Source organism: Dermochelys coriacea, chromosome 13 (assembly GCF_009764565.3).
Source record: "Dermochelys coriacea isolate rDerCor1 chromosome 13, rDerCor1.pri.v4, whole genome shotgun sequence".
NCBI classification, from domain to species: Eukaryota; Metazoa; Chordata; order Testudines; family Dermochelyidae; genus Dermochelys; species Dermochelys coriacea.
In genome coordinates this window covers 18870115-18886816 of record NC_050080.1, presented here as the reverse complement: position 1 = coordinate 18886816, position 16702 = coordinate 18870115, and the positions used below count along the sequence as shown (strand labels likewise).

Here is a 16702-nt window from a genome sequence, read left to right as displayed (position 1 = left end):
CTAAGTGCAGGGGGTTGGACTAAATCATCCTAGCTTATCACTCCAAAACTGCAGCCAAGACCTGGTGGTGTCACTCACCTCAAATAGTTCTTTGAGAGCTCATGATGTTAGAGGCACTGCATCAAACAATGTTCAAATGTTTACTTAGGCATTCCACATTCATATTTGGGGTTCCTCAGCTTTCTCTTGGTCTCATCGTCCTCGGTCTTGCTTGATTTAGAGTACACTAGTGTTTTCGTTACGATTCAGTGCTTACAGGGAATTGTTCTGAAGGAACCAGGTTCTCGAGGATGATTTCTCACCATTTTGTTACTCTGCAGCTTTCCTCAAAATACAATGTGGAAAGCTACAAAGTCTTGACTGAGGTGAAGTACTTTCTGGACTTCCTCCTCTCCGATGGTGGAATGTGTCCACACAGTGGATGTATTGGCTCATGTACCTGGTTTTGTCTTAAACTGAAGGCATCCTCCCTTGCTGATGGAGGAGCAATCCCAGCAAAGTATATATATTATATATATATTATAGTGATAATGTGGGAGTTGGTTTCAAAGTCCCTCTGATAGTCCTGCAGGATTGATTTCAATATCAGTTTTGTGTACTTGGCTTGAGTTTGACCATATAGGGGCACAGTACTCTGAAACTGAGTAACATGGGGCATGACTGGTTGCTCTGTGTTTTGGGATCAGCTCCCCATTTTGTATTGGTCAGTTGCTGAAGTATACAATTCCTGGAGTTCACTTTTTCTTTTTCAGCTTCTTGACGTGCTCTTTGAATGTCTGTGTTCTATCTAATGTGACTCTGTGATACAACAGATGTCTGTAGTACTCAAGGATTGTACCAACCAGTGATATTTGAAGTTTTTGCTTGGCTTGCTTGTGTTACAGGTGGAAGATGCATGTGTGTGTTGCAAGGGTTGACGTTCAGGTATGAAGTGCAATGGTATTTTCCAAGTATACTCAGGGAGGTAGTTAAATGTGCTCAGTGTCCTTGAAGATTTCTGATTATCTGCATAAATTTAATCTTTACATGTTAGATTCTGGTTAACTTGCGTAGACATTAAATAGCCTTGGGGGCAATCCGTTCAATTAAGTATGCTGTAGACTTGTCTGATCATCCATCCTGATAGAAATAGATTCTTGAGCAGGGAGGAAATGTCTTGGACCATCTTGCCATTTCCCAAAAATCATCATTTATTTCTATTGATATTCTAAAGTTTTCTGTTTTAGGCAATCCACAGATTAACAAACACAGCCCCTGTATTTTTGCTGGTTCTGGAGCCCTCTTCAATAAATTGACTTAAGCTTACGACTTGACCACATGAACGTCCTGCGCAGAAATTGGCTTTGTCATCAGTCAGCTGCCCTTCTAATATTGGTGCTCGGCTACCATTATCACCTGCTCACATAGCTTGTAGGTTAAGCAGAGTAAAGATGTTGGATTGTAACTCTGGAATTGAGCAGAGCAACCACTTTGGTGCGTCTGAGTGTTTCATTGTCTCCATGCAAGAGTTAACGTCAAGAAACCACTTCTGTACTCTTTTCCCAAAGTGTGGTAGTAATTCATTAGATACATAGTAGTAGTTTCCCACAATTAGGGTTTTTATGGCTATTTTCAGCTCTTCAGTGTTGAGCTGCTCATTGTGGACTTTGCTGTCTCTAGGGAGTGTGCAAAAGTTTTGCTTGTTTCATTCTATTCTTTACTTTGTGGTTTACTGTTTAGAATGAGTTAGTGTGTGACCTGGTTGGGAGAGACTATGGCAATGTACTTCGGCTGTAATGCATCAGTTTGTGACTGGGGTGGAGGGGGAAGAGGGGCTGTCTTCTTCTTTTTTTTTTCTTATGGTACAGGGTTTGTTTCAGTCAGCTCTCTCCAGCTGCTCCTTTCCAGTCTCTCTCATAAGCATTTTGCTGAGCCTAATAGCTTTTTTCACCAAAGGGATCCAAATCAAATAGTTTTGATGCTTGTTGGTGGCTTGTCTGTTGTGAAAGCCATGTACATGTGTCTGATACCTCTGGGGATGTACTTTTGGACAGTCTTTCCACGCCAGGGAGACAGATTCTCTATGGTGCTTGCATATTGGAGTAGTAATACAGAAGGCTTTGTCCAATTCAGAGAGAGAGCTTCTTGAGGTCCTTTCTAGCCTTAAGTTGTTTTTTTTTTTTTAAGTAGATGGTACAAATGCATTGCTGTTATGTAAGTTGAATATTCTGCATCCTTTCTCTTCTGATCTTCTCCCCCAACCCCAATGTATTTATCCTTGCAACACAATGGAAGGCTGGGGAGAACAATTGTGGCCTTACTCTTGAAACTGAATTCAGACACAATACAAAAGCAAAGATAGCATCACTATTAACTGACTGTTGTCAATTGCTGTCCAACTCCGGCCATCAGAGTACACTACTACATTCAATATAGTGCATTTTGTATAGCAACTATATGCCTACATTCAATATGGTGTTTTTAACAAAATACAAAATCTTAATGAAGCTCTTACTGTATCTAATATCTGGGAGGTGAGGTCATCAACTTTTATGCAGATTATGAAGTCTGCAAAATAAAGAGATTGTACTTTGAGTGTTTCTCAGTAACTGGTGTTGGCATGTACATAACTTGGTGATTACTATATTTGCAATCCTCTGATTCTGATTAAAGTAGAAAGTTTTAAAATTAGTTTTTAAAATCTATAATTGCAGATGTATAACTTTGAGCAGGCTAAAATTAGTCTTGTTTAAAATAGGTAACATTTTTAAAACAGCATCATTCTTTTTAAAGCAAAAAAAAAATCAAAACCTAAAAATCTTGTTTAGATGCTAGGAACAGTACATGGCGTCATGCATTGATGTACTGCTTTCTTCATTTGTAAATCAATGATATACAGCTGTTTATGTTCAAGCTTGTTTAAAAGCCTTGGTTTGTAATTAAAACTTCTCATCTGAAACAACTTTCTTAAGAACATAATTAAGTAGAAAGGATTTTTTTTTATTTGGTCTAATTTGTTGGCCTGGATCTTATTGATAAAGTATGGCTCTAAATCAGGGAAATGAAGTCCAAAACAGTACTTTACAATGAGTTACCTTCTTATGTTAAATAACTATAAAGAATATGCCTTTATTAAGGGAAAGAAGGACATTCAAGGCTGAACTAGAAGACTTTTGTATTGAGCAGTTTGCTTTATTCGAGATCTAGTTTTCTGTACACAGCTATACTAACTTGGTGAGCTTCCAAGGGTTCTATATCATTTTGAAAGTCCCTTCAAAATATACATACTTTATCTGGACTTCAAATAAAATTACCGTCTCCCTCCCCAGTATGGCATGTGTTGTTTCAAAATGGCTATGTTACACTTCTCATATTCTGGTTCAGTTCTCTGGGTTTTTATTGCTATTGGTGGTGCTTTTATCCCAACAAAACTTGTTTAAAACCCAACCAGCTCTAGAGTTCTGACTTGACAGAACCCATAATTTAGTTTTGAGAATTTTTTATAGATCTCTGAAGCTGTGGAAATTTCCAAGATTCACAAAGAATAGATTTGAGGTCCTGGTCTTATAACTGCTTTATAGAAGAGAGATAGGAAAAGGAACCGCAGACATTCTGGATGTCAGCCTGTGAAATTTTCCACTAGTTCTTTTAACATGCAGGCATGCTTATGCTATTGGTATTTTGGTCAGCAGTTCCACTGTGAGTAGAAATTCAAGCTTCTCAGTCAGTGATGAAATGATTGGCCAGAGTTTTACAGAGTGCAAGGCATAAATACATTTACACTTTCTAGTTAACACTAAGTTCCTATGTAACAATGCTTGTAATTGGTGAAATAATTTATAATTAAACACACAAAATCATAGTAGTATTGGATCTGTGCAGAGTGTAAATACCCATGTTTGGGGTTACCCCTTCTTTCTCTTCCTTTTGACATCCAGATTTTCAATCTAGGCTATAATTTAAAACCATGAAGGATTTTATATTGCATAGCTGGAAATTTGATTGGCAGTTCTGTAATATGTTCAAGGAAGGAAAGGACCAGCTACTGAGCAAAAGTAGTTTGGCTTAACTAGTGGATTAATCTGACCCAGAGCATATCTGCTGCCCAACACTTTGTAGCAGAAAAGAAGGAATTTCCATACTGAATAGACCTAAGGTCCATCAGAAGCATGAGAGGCTTTGGAGGATGCCATATTAGGCCTCATCCAGATCTCTAATAATACTGTTTTAAACACTCTAGTGGAAGAGATTAAATTTTATGTAATTTTGTCATTAATTATAACTCTGGATGTTGATATTCCCACTAAATGTCCAGTTCCTTTTTGAATATTAAGTTCTTAGCCTAAATGAGTTCCCCAAATTAATTACACATTGTATGGAAAAAGTATTCTTTTCCTACCTGATGAATTTCACACCTTCTTTAATTTCACTGAATGTCCCTTTGCTGCTTCTCTTATGAGACAAGGAGAACAGAAGTTCCTAGTCTACCCTCTCATCTTAAATTCTGCAATATCCTTTCTGAAATAGGGTGAGCAGTACTGCCCAGTTTTCCAGATCAGGCCACAACATTAACTTTATATAACAGCATTTTAATATTCTCTGTATTGTTCACTAGCCCATTCCTTGTATAACTGAACAGCTTGTTACCTTTATTTGACCACAGCTGTGCATTGAGCAGAGGTTGCTATTGAGCTGTCTGCAAGAAGGACGAGTTTTTTTTTATTTTTTTCCTTTTGTGCAGCCACAATATAAGAAATTAAGTCTTTATTCTGCAATTGATCTGCCTCAGCACAAGATTTCCTCCACTGACTCTTGTCTACTATCTTGTTAAACTTGTCGCAGGTTATTTACATGTGAAGGTGCCTTATGAGAACAAATCCAGAGAAGAGAATGCTTAGGGGTCACCTAGTGGATAGTGCATAAACATAGATTCATAGATACTAAGGTCAGAAGGGACCATTCTGATCATCTAGTCAGACCTCCTGCACAGCGCAGGCCACAATTTCTTGTAATCCACCAAGTCAAGAATAGTCTGTCAAAACAAAACTCGTATTCTAGAAGGCTCTGACAATCTGCTTACATTAGCCTCAAAGAACAAGCTCTCAAAACCCCAACCTCAAAATGCAGGAGGTAATGGTCAGTCTGTGACACATGTCTGGAAGTTATAAGTCTGCTAGATCCAATATATGGCCAGCTGTATAAGTTGAGACTGTAACTGCCTGGGAGGGCCAGTGTTGGCTAGAAAACAATGAGCTCACTCAGCACTAAAAGTCAGATATAAACTGCATAAGTGTGGATTAGTGGTGAAAGCAAATGTTCTACAGTTGATAAATACAATCAAAGCTGAACATATCTAGAACAGACTTGTACTCCAAAAGTAGAGTGGCTTCACCTGCTTCTGGAGCAGGGCTCATTGAGGTGTGTATAACACGGAGGTTTCTTGCTTGTTTTATCATGTGAAACTGTTTTTAGAGCTCTCTATCTTGTGGTATTTAATATTCTTAATCAATTTTTCTTTAAATGTAGTAGTAATAAATCCTAAAATGCTAAACTATATATCAAAGTTAAGGTATGCAAGAGTCTTACTGAAAAATAACTCCACTCATTCAAATGAAGATTACTATTTGAATTTCACTTCAATTCTATATCTATTTACTAGAATATTGCAGAACATTTAAGAAATCAGACCATTTTGAAATGTATTGAACACTGAATTTCTTCACAGTGGTTCTGCGTAAAATACTTTTTTTTTTTTAGTAAAGCTCACTTTTGTGTTGCTTAGAAACGAATTCCTAATAGTCCTATTTTAAAAATATATACTCTGGAGCTGAGTAAGCCTTCGCTGTGCTGGACTGTCCTTCAAAATAAGACTTCTGGCTGGCTTGGAAATACTAAAGGTTGTCTTTCTGGTTTGTTTCAGCACTCATGAAAAGTATTTTGAGAAGACAAGCTAGAAAGCTACCACTACACTATTTCTGAACACCAAAAAAGCAGGTAAAGTTCTGTGTCTGAAACACTAATTCCAGTGCACGTATGTGTAATTGTATTACTAGTAACTTTAAAAGTTTTGTAAGTGAGCAAGCAGATACTCTTAATGCCCTTTTTGAAGAGGGAATCTAATAGAGCAATGGAAATTTACATGATGCCTTGTAAAATATGAGGAAGAGGGCCAGTGAGGAGTGACTATTTTACTTTTGCCCAAGTGACTTCAACTTTATTCAATCTTAATATGAGACCTTATAAAAGCAGTCTCACAAAGCTTCAGTGAAAAGGGTTTGTCCACACCCACCCCAAGCTGTCAACAGCCTCTCCACCTCCCACTTTCTTAATGTTCTTTTTCATGTTCTATTCCAGAGCATCCTAACACTACCTGAGTTTACGAGGCCCATCGTATTACCAAGGTGACAGCCTCACGTAGAGTAATTGTGTGAAGTGACCACCAGGCTTCGTATAAGTGCCTAGTCTTTGTTGATAGCATTTCACTGAGTAAAAGATGATAAAGGCATAATGTGTTCTCTCATACATCCTTCTTTTAGTACTTGACTAGATATAAGTTGCATTAGTTTTAACAACTTTTAAATTTAAAAATAATTTAAACTGGTGTAAACCCATCTTTAGATGCAATCCTGTCTTAAACTGAGAATAGTCCACATGACCACCTTCACTAGTTCAACTAAATTGGTTTTGAAATCAGCCCTTGGGTCAACTATGCAGCTTTCACATATAGAGAAGTCCTTACCCTAACAAAGCAACTTTTGACTGGCAAGATAATTGTAGAAGCTTTCATAATTTCCCATTACCCAAGTAAACGGTCATGAACATCATATTGTAACATGCACATGTTGAACTGAAACTTAATATGAAGCCACTGTTTTCAAAGACTTCTTGTTCCCCTTAAATATTTAAACCTGTGCTAGTTTTGGGAATTATTTTATTCATTACTACTTTACCTATCTGAAGGCAAAATGCTTAACATTTTGGGTTGGAGGGGCTGTTGGATTAGTTGAGGTGTCCCAGGGTAACTGGCTTATTTAAGAGGGAGCTTGGTCTAGTGCACCTGTGATTGATTAGTTGCTTCCTAAGTGGGCTTAGAAGAAGGCACATGAATCCTACAGTGGAGGAGGCTGGGTGAGCCAGCCAGCAAGGAAGGGATTGGGTGAGAGTTGCCTGCGATAGACAGGGAAGCTGCAGAGAGTAGGAACGTCTGCAGGCCCTCATTGCAAATAGTGAGGCATTACTAGGAGATCCAGGGGGCAGGTTAGCTTACTGATCATCCTGAGCAACTGTTGAAGGCTGGAAAGACCAGAGAGCCTGTGCTGGCAGGCTGGACTGTTTGGATAGAAGTAGAGACTAGTTAATCAGATGGATGGCCTGGAGAATGGAATCCTAGAACAAGCACAGAAAGGAACTGAGAACCAAATGCTGGTGCACTCATGGGTGAGTGTTCTGGAAGATCCCTTTGGAGAGGGATATGGAAAATTGCTGTCTTAATGTTTACAGCAGAAATGGAAAATTGCGTTTGATCATTAGGGTTCTGAAGATAACTGCACACCTGCATGAATAAATCATGCCCATAGGCAGGTCTTTGACTTGAGAGAGTGTGTGCTCTTGGCTAGACCAAGAGAAAACTGAAGTAGGGCACACGTGTTGTTCTGCAGGGGGCACCCAGTTGGGGCAACCTTATTATAGGGTGTTCTCTGGGTCAATTGTTCTGCTGTATCAGTAGAGCCTGTAGTTAATCTGCCAACACGTATTGAAACTACAAACTGCTTTGCCTTCACTAGGATTTTACCATCTTAGTTGCTGTGATAGGTAACATATGTTAAGAAAACCCCTCTCTTTCTAGTGAAGACAAGACCCAACAGGTATGTCTTCACTAGATTTAGCTAATATGCTTCTATATGTTGGTCCAGACCTCCACAAGTTTGTTCTTAGGATAAGCCAAATATGTGCAGGGTCGAGACTATTTGTCCTAAGAGTTATACAGTCCAAACACTTGTGGTTCAGACTAGCATGTACAAACATGTTTGACAGTTGCTAAATTCTACTGTAGAAAAGTCCTCAGTGGTTTGTTCATTGAGCTTTTATACAGAAAAAATCATTTAATTTGTGAGGTCTAAACTAGCCATCCAATGTCACAAAGCAGGATGTACGACTGAGAAAAGCACAGGTATGATATTAACAGTTCTTTCAATTGTTACAACAGCACTAATTTCGTGTTCTAGTACTTAAGATTGCAGTGTGTTTGCCTAGATAAACCATACTAGTTTGCCAAATCCTATTTTAGGAGACAGCATTTTTTGTCCCTCAAGAATTGTTTTGCGTAGCTTGCTTTTTGCAGTGTAAATATTAGTTTAAAACACTTCTAACTAGTTAATGTGGATTTTGTGACAGTATTTTCCTCACAAATTAACTTCTAATTATATTTGGAAGTTCCACTTTTCTTTTCCACAGGCAAGTTATGTACATGATTTTGTAAGTAGTTTTTGGCTTTGAGGAAAAAATTCTTCCTTCCAAAATCAATTTTCAGAAGGCTTCTGATAGCAGAAATGCTTGCTAGATAGCAAATGTTGTGCTGTTGAATACCAGTCTTCATTACTTAAAAAAAAAAAAGTGAATTCCCAGAAAATAACTTACTAGCGAGATTTGAAATAATATTGGTCTGGACAGAGAGCAAATGGTAGTGAATGACATCTATTTTCTTTTCTTCAAGTTTTGAGGATGACCTCCTGGCACTTACGGGTAGCTTAGTTATGCTAGATCTCTTTATTTAAATGTGAGTGCTAGTTTACTTTTCTCTGTACTTGTTCTGGAGTGTCTGCTTATCCCCTCTTAATAGAAGGACTCTTCTTCTGGAAAAATGAGTGAATGAGCTCAGTTGTGGGATTATGGTGGGTGTCTCATTTGTGGTGGTATAACTTTAAGAGAAATAGTAAGCTTTCAGTTGAGCAGACTTTGTTTATTCCTTTCAGTTGTATTGGTACTTCAGAGAACTCCTAGTTATTTTAAAGTTAAACCCTCAGATGAACAGATGACTGTCCTTGCTTCTAAAAAGTAAAGAGCAGAGAAAGTTGCAAGGAATAGTCACTCCAGTCTTCATGCAGGTATCTTCAGTCAAGGCAATCACCTGAATGTTCAGTGCAGCTGAGCTTACATGTATTACACAAATCCCTACATTAAAAGAATGCTGTTTGCAAAGTCAGCACTCGAGTTGGTAAATACCAGAATTAAGATTGCCTGTACAAAGCAGGTATCATTTTGAGTATAATAGAGCTATGAATAACAATGATGGCACTACAGCTTTCTGTTGAAGTCCTCTTGCTTGTATCACTCAGGTAACTCTCTTTTTTTCAAGACCTATTTTATAAGATTAGACAATTAAATGGGTAGAATTAAGATGCAAAAACCACTAACTGCATTGGGTATCCAAAGATTCCCATGTTTGAAAGGAATCATGATAGTAGTGGTGTTTCATATTGAGGTATATGCTTCAATCTAACTTTAAGGAATGGGTTGCAACTCTACTGTCTAATCATAATGTGGCTTTTCTTACCCTGGAAGGAATTTTGGAGTTCTACATTGTATTCAACCTTCTTCAACCTCTAGTGTTCTCTTGCTACACAATCATTGGTTTTAAATCCCAGTTTCAGCTATTGTCCTAGCTACAGAATGGATAGGAATCATGTTAAATCAAGTCAATGCAAGTTAATCAGCTGAGCTTGCTGTGGAGCAACATGAGAATGCATACTTTACCCTCTTAGGTAGAGGTAAGGAGATGGAGTTGCTTCCAACACACCCAGGCCCACCAGTCTCTGGATCAAGAGGCTGGGACTGGGAATCACTGGGATTACTACATGGCAATGTGAATTACTAATGCCTATAATGGCCTTGAAATTTCTCAACTTCTACAGCATGCTTTAGAAATCTTAAGAATGAGACACAACTCCTTATGGCTTCGCTAAAGTATTAGCATTTAAAAATATCTCGGTGGATGAACTGGCAAATTTTACTTGGCTTAGTAACCAAGTTTGGCTGTGGCAGAGTAAATATAGTTTTGGCAACTAACACAATTAAACCTGTCTGTGCATGAGATTACTGTAGGATGAAAACAGGTGGGTAATTCTGTTAATTCATAGAAATGAGAATTACTGAAATTGAATTGATTCCAGAAACACTACTTTAGTGCTGCTGCTGCTAAAATTAGGGTTTTGAATCACTATTTTCATGCTGTTTAGATAAAACTGACTGATGAATGTAATAGTCTTTCTTATTTCAGATTGGAGAAAGATAGGGAGGTCCTGATGCAAGTGCTGTTTTAAAAAAACGAAAATAAAAAAAACCGAAAACACACTTTACAAAACTTATTAAATGAGCATATGATTTTTAAACAGACAAAATGAAACCTGATTCTTTCCATTAGTCTTGCTTAGGAATTCAGTTCTGCTCTAGAAGGAGACTAGATAACCAGGGTACAACCTAACTCAACAGGTACCCAATTATCCAATGTACTCCCATTTATCCAAATAGCATGGCAGGGCATGGATTTTAGTTGGATAATAGGAAGTTTGGATAATGAAGAGGGAATTGAATAAGGAGCATGGGAAACAAAAGTAAGATGTCTAAGACTATCACAGTATTTTATTGTAAAATCTACATTTTATTGAAAAGTAGACAAACATGAACTTTGCTAGATAATGCTAGCTTGGACAAAGCAGTCACAGTAATCGGCTACAATATGGCAAAGAAGTTGGTTATAGCAGCTTTCTCTTTTAGTGCTATTTAATTTTCTGCTGCCTGCAAGCGTAACTTTCTGAGAAGGAAGGTGTGCATGTAGTCAGCATTCTCATGACTCTCTCCATCCCAAGTAAAAACCTGTTAAATGCAGCAACTGGTTCAGAGGCTGTCAATACCTGATCCGAAGATGTTGCTACCTTTGTCAACTCCTTATCCTCTTCAGCTGTGTCCATGAATTCTGTTGGTCTTGGGAATGTTCACATCTTGAGTATCACAGCCCTTCTGTTCCTGGACATCGTCTGTTTCCCAATTTGTCTGCTCAGCAATTGCATGAAGTGCATCTTGTATCCTCTATTTCTTGGGATACTCTAACCAGCTCCGCTTTGGGTTCACGCAAGATCTTTTTTTCTCCCCCAGCACTGGCAGTTGTTTCCTGCTGAAGCCTGGACCACAATTCAGCTAATAGATAGCAGTCACCTTTTATTGTTAGCATCTTAATTTAATCTGTGAGAGTCAGTAGCATGTGTGCGGTGAGGACATTAGCCAACAGATTAGCCATGTACAAATATTTAAGAATTGCTAATGTTCCTTAGTAGCAGCCGTGGTAGTCTGTATTAGCAAAAAAGAAAAGGAGTACTTGTGGCAGCTTAGAGACAAACCAATTTATTTGAGCATAAGCTTTCGTGAGCTACAGCTCACTTCATCGGATGCATGCAGATGCATGCTTTTTCCAGAATGTCTACTTTGACCTCATCATAGGTCTGGTCCGCTTCAGACCCTCTTTAACCACATCCGTTGACATACCTGTTTCTAAATGGGGAAATGTTTGCTGTGCAGGAAGGCAAGTTAATCAGCAATAGATAGCTGACTTGTATCATGCTTAAAATGACTTAGCCATTCCTCACTGCCACCAAAAGCGACATCCACATCAATAATATTTTGATGGAAATAGCTTTTTGCTTTAATGTAGTATCTAACAGAACACCTGTTTGTGGACCTATTTTGAATAAACCAAGTGCCTCGTCTTTGCCCCTCACGTTCTTGCAGTGACTGGAACCATCCAGGCAATCCATAGTAGAGGGCATACTCTCAACTTCTTGTGCACTATGAATATTGCATACTGTGGCATTGCTGATGTAGAACTGATGGGCCACATCTACAATCCACTCCCTGTTGTCAAGGCACTTTAATATTCTTGGCTTCTGTTCATTATTGAGCATGGGGTGTTTGTGTTTTGTCGACTTTAAGGCATGTCTCTGAATCCATGAATTTAACTGCTTGATTTTTATGCTGTTCCTAAGTAGCTGCTAATCAGCGATTACTGAATAGGCATTTTCTTTAAAATTGCTGCTAATGTGCTAATTGGAACATAATGTGCTATGTCTCAGGGTGGGAGACAAAGAAAGGATTCAGATAATGAGAGTTCGGATAATAGGGATTTGGATAAACGGGAGTATACTGTATCTGAGGATGTTGGTAACAGTCTTACTATTTTTATCCTCTTGCAGAGCTCACAAAAGCTAGGAGGAGTTTCTTCTGTGTTTGTGCGTCAACAGACTTGTTTAGTTCCAAGTAGAATTTTGACAGTTAGGCTTGTGAAACTCCACTCAGGACAATAGGATTGCACAGGTATAACACGATCTTCTGGCCTGCAGAATTTCTTACTAAGAATAAGTGATGCAGCACAAATTGATGCCCAAATCCCACAGGGAGTTTGTAGGGTTGATGGTTTGAAAAACTGTTAAAATGAGCAAAATTGATCTGGAGTCAGACAAACATGGAACCTCACAATGCCACTTCAGCAGACTCATTCTTCAGAGTAGATCCATCAGTGTGTTTTTTCTAAACTGAAATACTTGTACTCAATCTCATGTTGTGTTAAATCATATTGCCCTAACACAATGTAAATGGGTTTTTTACTGTTTCGCAAAAAATGCACTGGTTTGCATACCACAATACAAGATTCTATATCTTTTGTTCTATGAAAGATTAACATGTGATCCTCTAGTGCAGGGGCAGGCAAACTTTTTGGCCTGAGGGCCACATCGGGTTTCAGAAATTGTATGGAGGGCCAGTTAGGGGAGCCCCCATCCACCTCCCCCTTGCTTCTCAGCCCCTGACTGTCCCCCCCCCCCGGACCCTTGCCCCCATTCAACCCCCCTGTTCCCCACACTCTGACCACCCTGACCCTATCCGCACCCCCACCCCCAACCACCACCCCAAACTCCCCTGTCCTCTATCCAACCTCTCCGCCCCCTTACCACACAGCACAGAGCACCACTGGCTGGCGGCACTACAGCCACACCGCCCAGAGTGTTGCACCGGTGTAGTGTAGTAAATAGCTCTCTGTAACTGCTACCAGTAGCACATTCCTATGTGGAGCAGTTTAATACGCTACACCGGCAACATGGCACACTGAGACTGTGGGGGAGGAGGAACAGCGGGGGAGGGGCTGGGGGCTAGCCTCCCTGGCCAGGAGCTCAGGGGCCACGCAGGATGGTCCCGCAGGCCATAGTTTACCCACCTCTGCTCTAGTGGTTGAAATTTCGTCTAGAAAGGTCGCAGGACTAAACCCTATGTGGCGGGAAAGGTGGTAACTTCACTATATGGCAGAGGAGGAAAAGTGGTTTTATGACTCTAATATTCAAAACAAGTCGGTCATGCTGGCTTTATTTAAGGGGCTGAGGAATAGGTGGGGAGATGGTTTCCCTTTTCAAAAGCCTTTCATTAGTCCAGCTTCTGTCTAAGGATACTCCTGGTGCATTGGCTAAAGCAATTCATTGAAAAGTGGTGATATGCTACCTCTGGAATGTTTTTTGGCACCTGATGACCCTGGGGAGTAAGGCATCTGCTTGGGACATAATTCCGTTCCTTGTGTTGCACTCCAGAATAACCTGACTTTGGTCATTTGGCCACCCACTTCCCACTATCTTGATGGAAGTAGTTACTTCCAATAGCATTCATTTCCATTCTCCGTGGATGGAACAAAGTGATTAAAACATTTATAAGTAATGGCTATCTTAAAATATTACCTACTGTATATTAATGCATTAGTAGAGCTACTGTATACCTCTTTGTGTATCAGTAACACGATGCACCAACTTGATGCTTTCCCTGAGGATGAACCACTTTTGTGGTGTGTTGCTATGACAACTGCCTTCCGCAGCTGCTTCAAGGTCACTCATCAGTCATAGCTTAGTGTGGATTTTGTTAAACAAAAGATCAATGCCCAAAAGATAATACGGTTAATGATCATTTTGCTGCTTTATGCAAACTGTTTGTTAGACTAGATACATGAAGAGTACTATGGATTAAAAGTAATTATATTTAGGTATCACTTAATTTAGCAACAATGCAACTTGAAATGATGCATAATTTTCTTAGAAGGCTAATCTCACTACTCATGCCAGATATGCACACATTAATACAAAGCTCTCAAATTTAGAGAGCTATAGGAAAAATAGAAGTTTTTTATAATTAAATCAGAGGTAACCAGTATCGGGCATAAGCAAACAGATTCCTTTACTCAACATAAACTAAGAAGTACTTACTGCTTTCCTTCTAATACTTTCAAATAGTTTCCAAATCACCAAATCACTAATTTTAGTAAACTTTTTTGACCAATAAAATATAGTGATAAAAATATCAATAAAGTACATAGAAACATGGGCTAACTTGTAAATAGCATTGAGTAGTCAGCATTCTAGAAAGGAGAACAGCAACCAATAAGTATAGTGTAATATGTGGAGAAGGGCATTTAGTGTTCCCTAAAATATCCAAGTATTGAGGGCTTGAGTATTTAATCAGACTCTCTGCCATACTTACTCAGAATATACTTTTAAAAAGGAAGATCAGACTTTGGAATTTTTTCAGTGGAAGAGAGAGACCTATTCATCTTAAAATAACTGTCACAATTTAATGTCTATTCTACAGGTAGGAGTAAACTGGTCACCTAAAGTTTGTCATACATATGACCTAGTAAGCCATGTTATACAGTTCAAATCTTGGAAAAAGACAAGACTGTAAAGATTTAAGTACTCGCAAAAAGAAAAGGAGTACTTGTGGCACCTTAGAGACTAACATTTATTTGAGCATAAGCTTTTGTGAGTTGCAGCTCACTTCATTGGATACATTAAGTGGAAAATACAGTGGGGAGATTTATATACATAGAGAACATGAAACAATGGGTGTTACCATACACACTGTAACCAGAGTGATCACTTAAGGTGAGCTATTACCAGCAGGAGAGCGGGGGCGGACCTTTTGTAGTGATGATCAAGGTGGGTCATTTCCGGTAGTTGACAAGAACGTCTGAGGAATGGTGCGGGAGGAATAAACAAGGGGAAATAGTTTTACTTTGTGTAATGACCCATCCACTCCCAGTCTTTATTCAGGCCTAAGTTAATTGTATCCAGTTTGCAAATTAATTCCAATTCAGCAGTCTCTCGTTGGAGTCTGTTTTTGAAGCTTTTTTGTTGAAGAATTGCCACTTTTAGGTCTGTAATTGAGTGACCAAAGAGATTGAAGTGTTCTTCAACTGGTTTTTGAATGTTATAATTCTTGACGTCTGATTTGTGTCCATTTATTCTTTTACGTAGAGACTATCCAGTTTGACCAATGTACATGGCAGAGGGGCATTGCTGGCACATGATGTCATATATCACATTGGTAGATGTGCAGGTGAATGAGCCTCTGAGAGTGGCTGATGTGATTAGGCCCTATGATGGTGTCCCCTGAATAGATATGTGGATGCAGTTGGCAATGGGCTTTGTTGCAAGGATAGGTTCCTGGATTAGTGGTTCTGATGTGTGGTTGCTGGTGAGTATTTGCTTCAGGTTGGGGGACTGTCTGTAAGCAAAGACTGATCTGTCTCCCAGGTTCTGTGAGAGTCATGGGTCATACTTCAGGATAGGTTGTAGATCCTTGATGATGCGTTGGAGAGGTTTTAGTTGGGGCTGAAGGTGATGGCTAGTGGCGTTCTGTTGTTTTCTTTGTTGGGCCTGTCCTGTAGTAGGTGACTTCTGGGTACTCTTCTGGCTCTGTCAATCTGTTTCTTCACTTCAGCAGGTGGGTATTGTAGTTGTAAGAATGCAAGAGAGAGATCTTGTAGGTGTTTGTCCCTTTGTGAAGGGTTGGAGCAAATGCAGTTATATCGTAGAGCTTGGCTGTAGACAATGGATAGTGTGGTGTGATCTGGATGAAAGCTGGAGGCATGAAGGTAGGCATAGCAGTCAACAGGTTTCCAGTATAGGGTGGTGGTTATGGTGCTAATAAGTTATGGTCACATAGTGTCCGGGAAGTGGATCTCTTGTGTTGACTGGTCCAGGCTGAGGTTGATGGGGGGGGGGGGGGATGGAAATTGTTGAAATCCATGGTGGAATTCCTCAAGGGCTTCTCTTCTATGGTTCCAGATGATGATGTCATCAGTGTACTGCAAGTAGAGTAGGGGCATTAGGGGACGAGAGCTGAGGAAGCGTTCTAAGTCAGCCATAAAAATGTTGGCATACTGTGGGGCCATGCGGGTACCCATAGCAGTGGCAATGATTTGAAGGTATACATTGTCCCCAAATGTGAAATAGTTATGGGTGAGGACAAAGTTCAGCCACCAGGTTTGCCATGACATTATTGGGGATACTGTTCCTGATGGCTTGTAGTCCATCTTTGTGTGGAATGTTGGTGTAGAAGGCTTCTACATCCATAGTACTGTTTCCCTGACTTCTCTGTGTTTGTAGAATGCAACGTAGTCGTGAATAAAAGGCTCAGCTTGTTGACAGGCTTAGTGGCCTTATGAGCAAAAGCCAGATGTGAGAACTATTCCTTATAAAACCAATAAGAGAACAAATTTTCTCCATTCTATCAAGGGCCATATACTCATCTAACCATTCCATCATATCATTCGGAACTTTAGGTGATTTGAGCCCCTAATCCCATATCCTATTTTATGTGGGCCAGAGTGTCCATGCCAATCCTCTTGCAGTATTGGGGGTGC

The 16702-nt window shown here is 39.5% G+C and overlaps 1 protein-coding gene across 10 annotated transcripts in view; it reads left to right on the top strand.

Annotated features, from left to right (window-relative positions):
* The window catches only part of NCOA3 (nuclear receptor coactivator 3), a 174861-nt gene that overhangs the window by 9567 nt on the left and 148592 nt on the right, over nucleotides 1-16702 (top strand). For 8 of the 10 annotated variants that reach the window (XM_043495690.1, XM_038368999.2, XM_038368995.2 and 5 more), the window contains one exon: nucleotides 5900-5973. The exons of the other annotated variants lie outside the window; for them this stretch is intronic. The gene's annotated coding sequence lies outside the window, so the exon portion shown is untranslated. The remainder of the gene's footprint in view (nucleotides 1-5899; nucleotides 5974-16702) is intronic. 10 annotated transcript variants of the gene reach the window in all.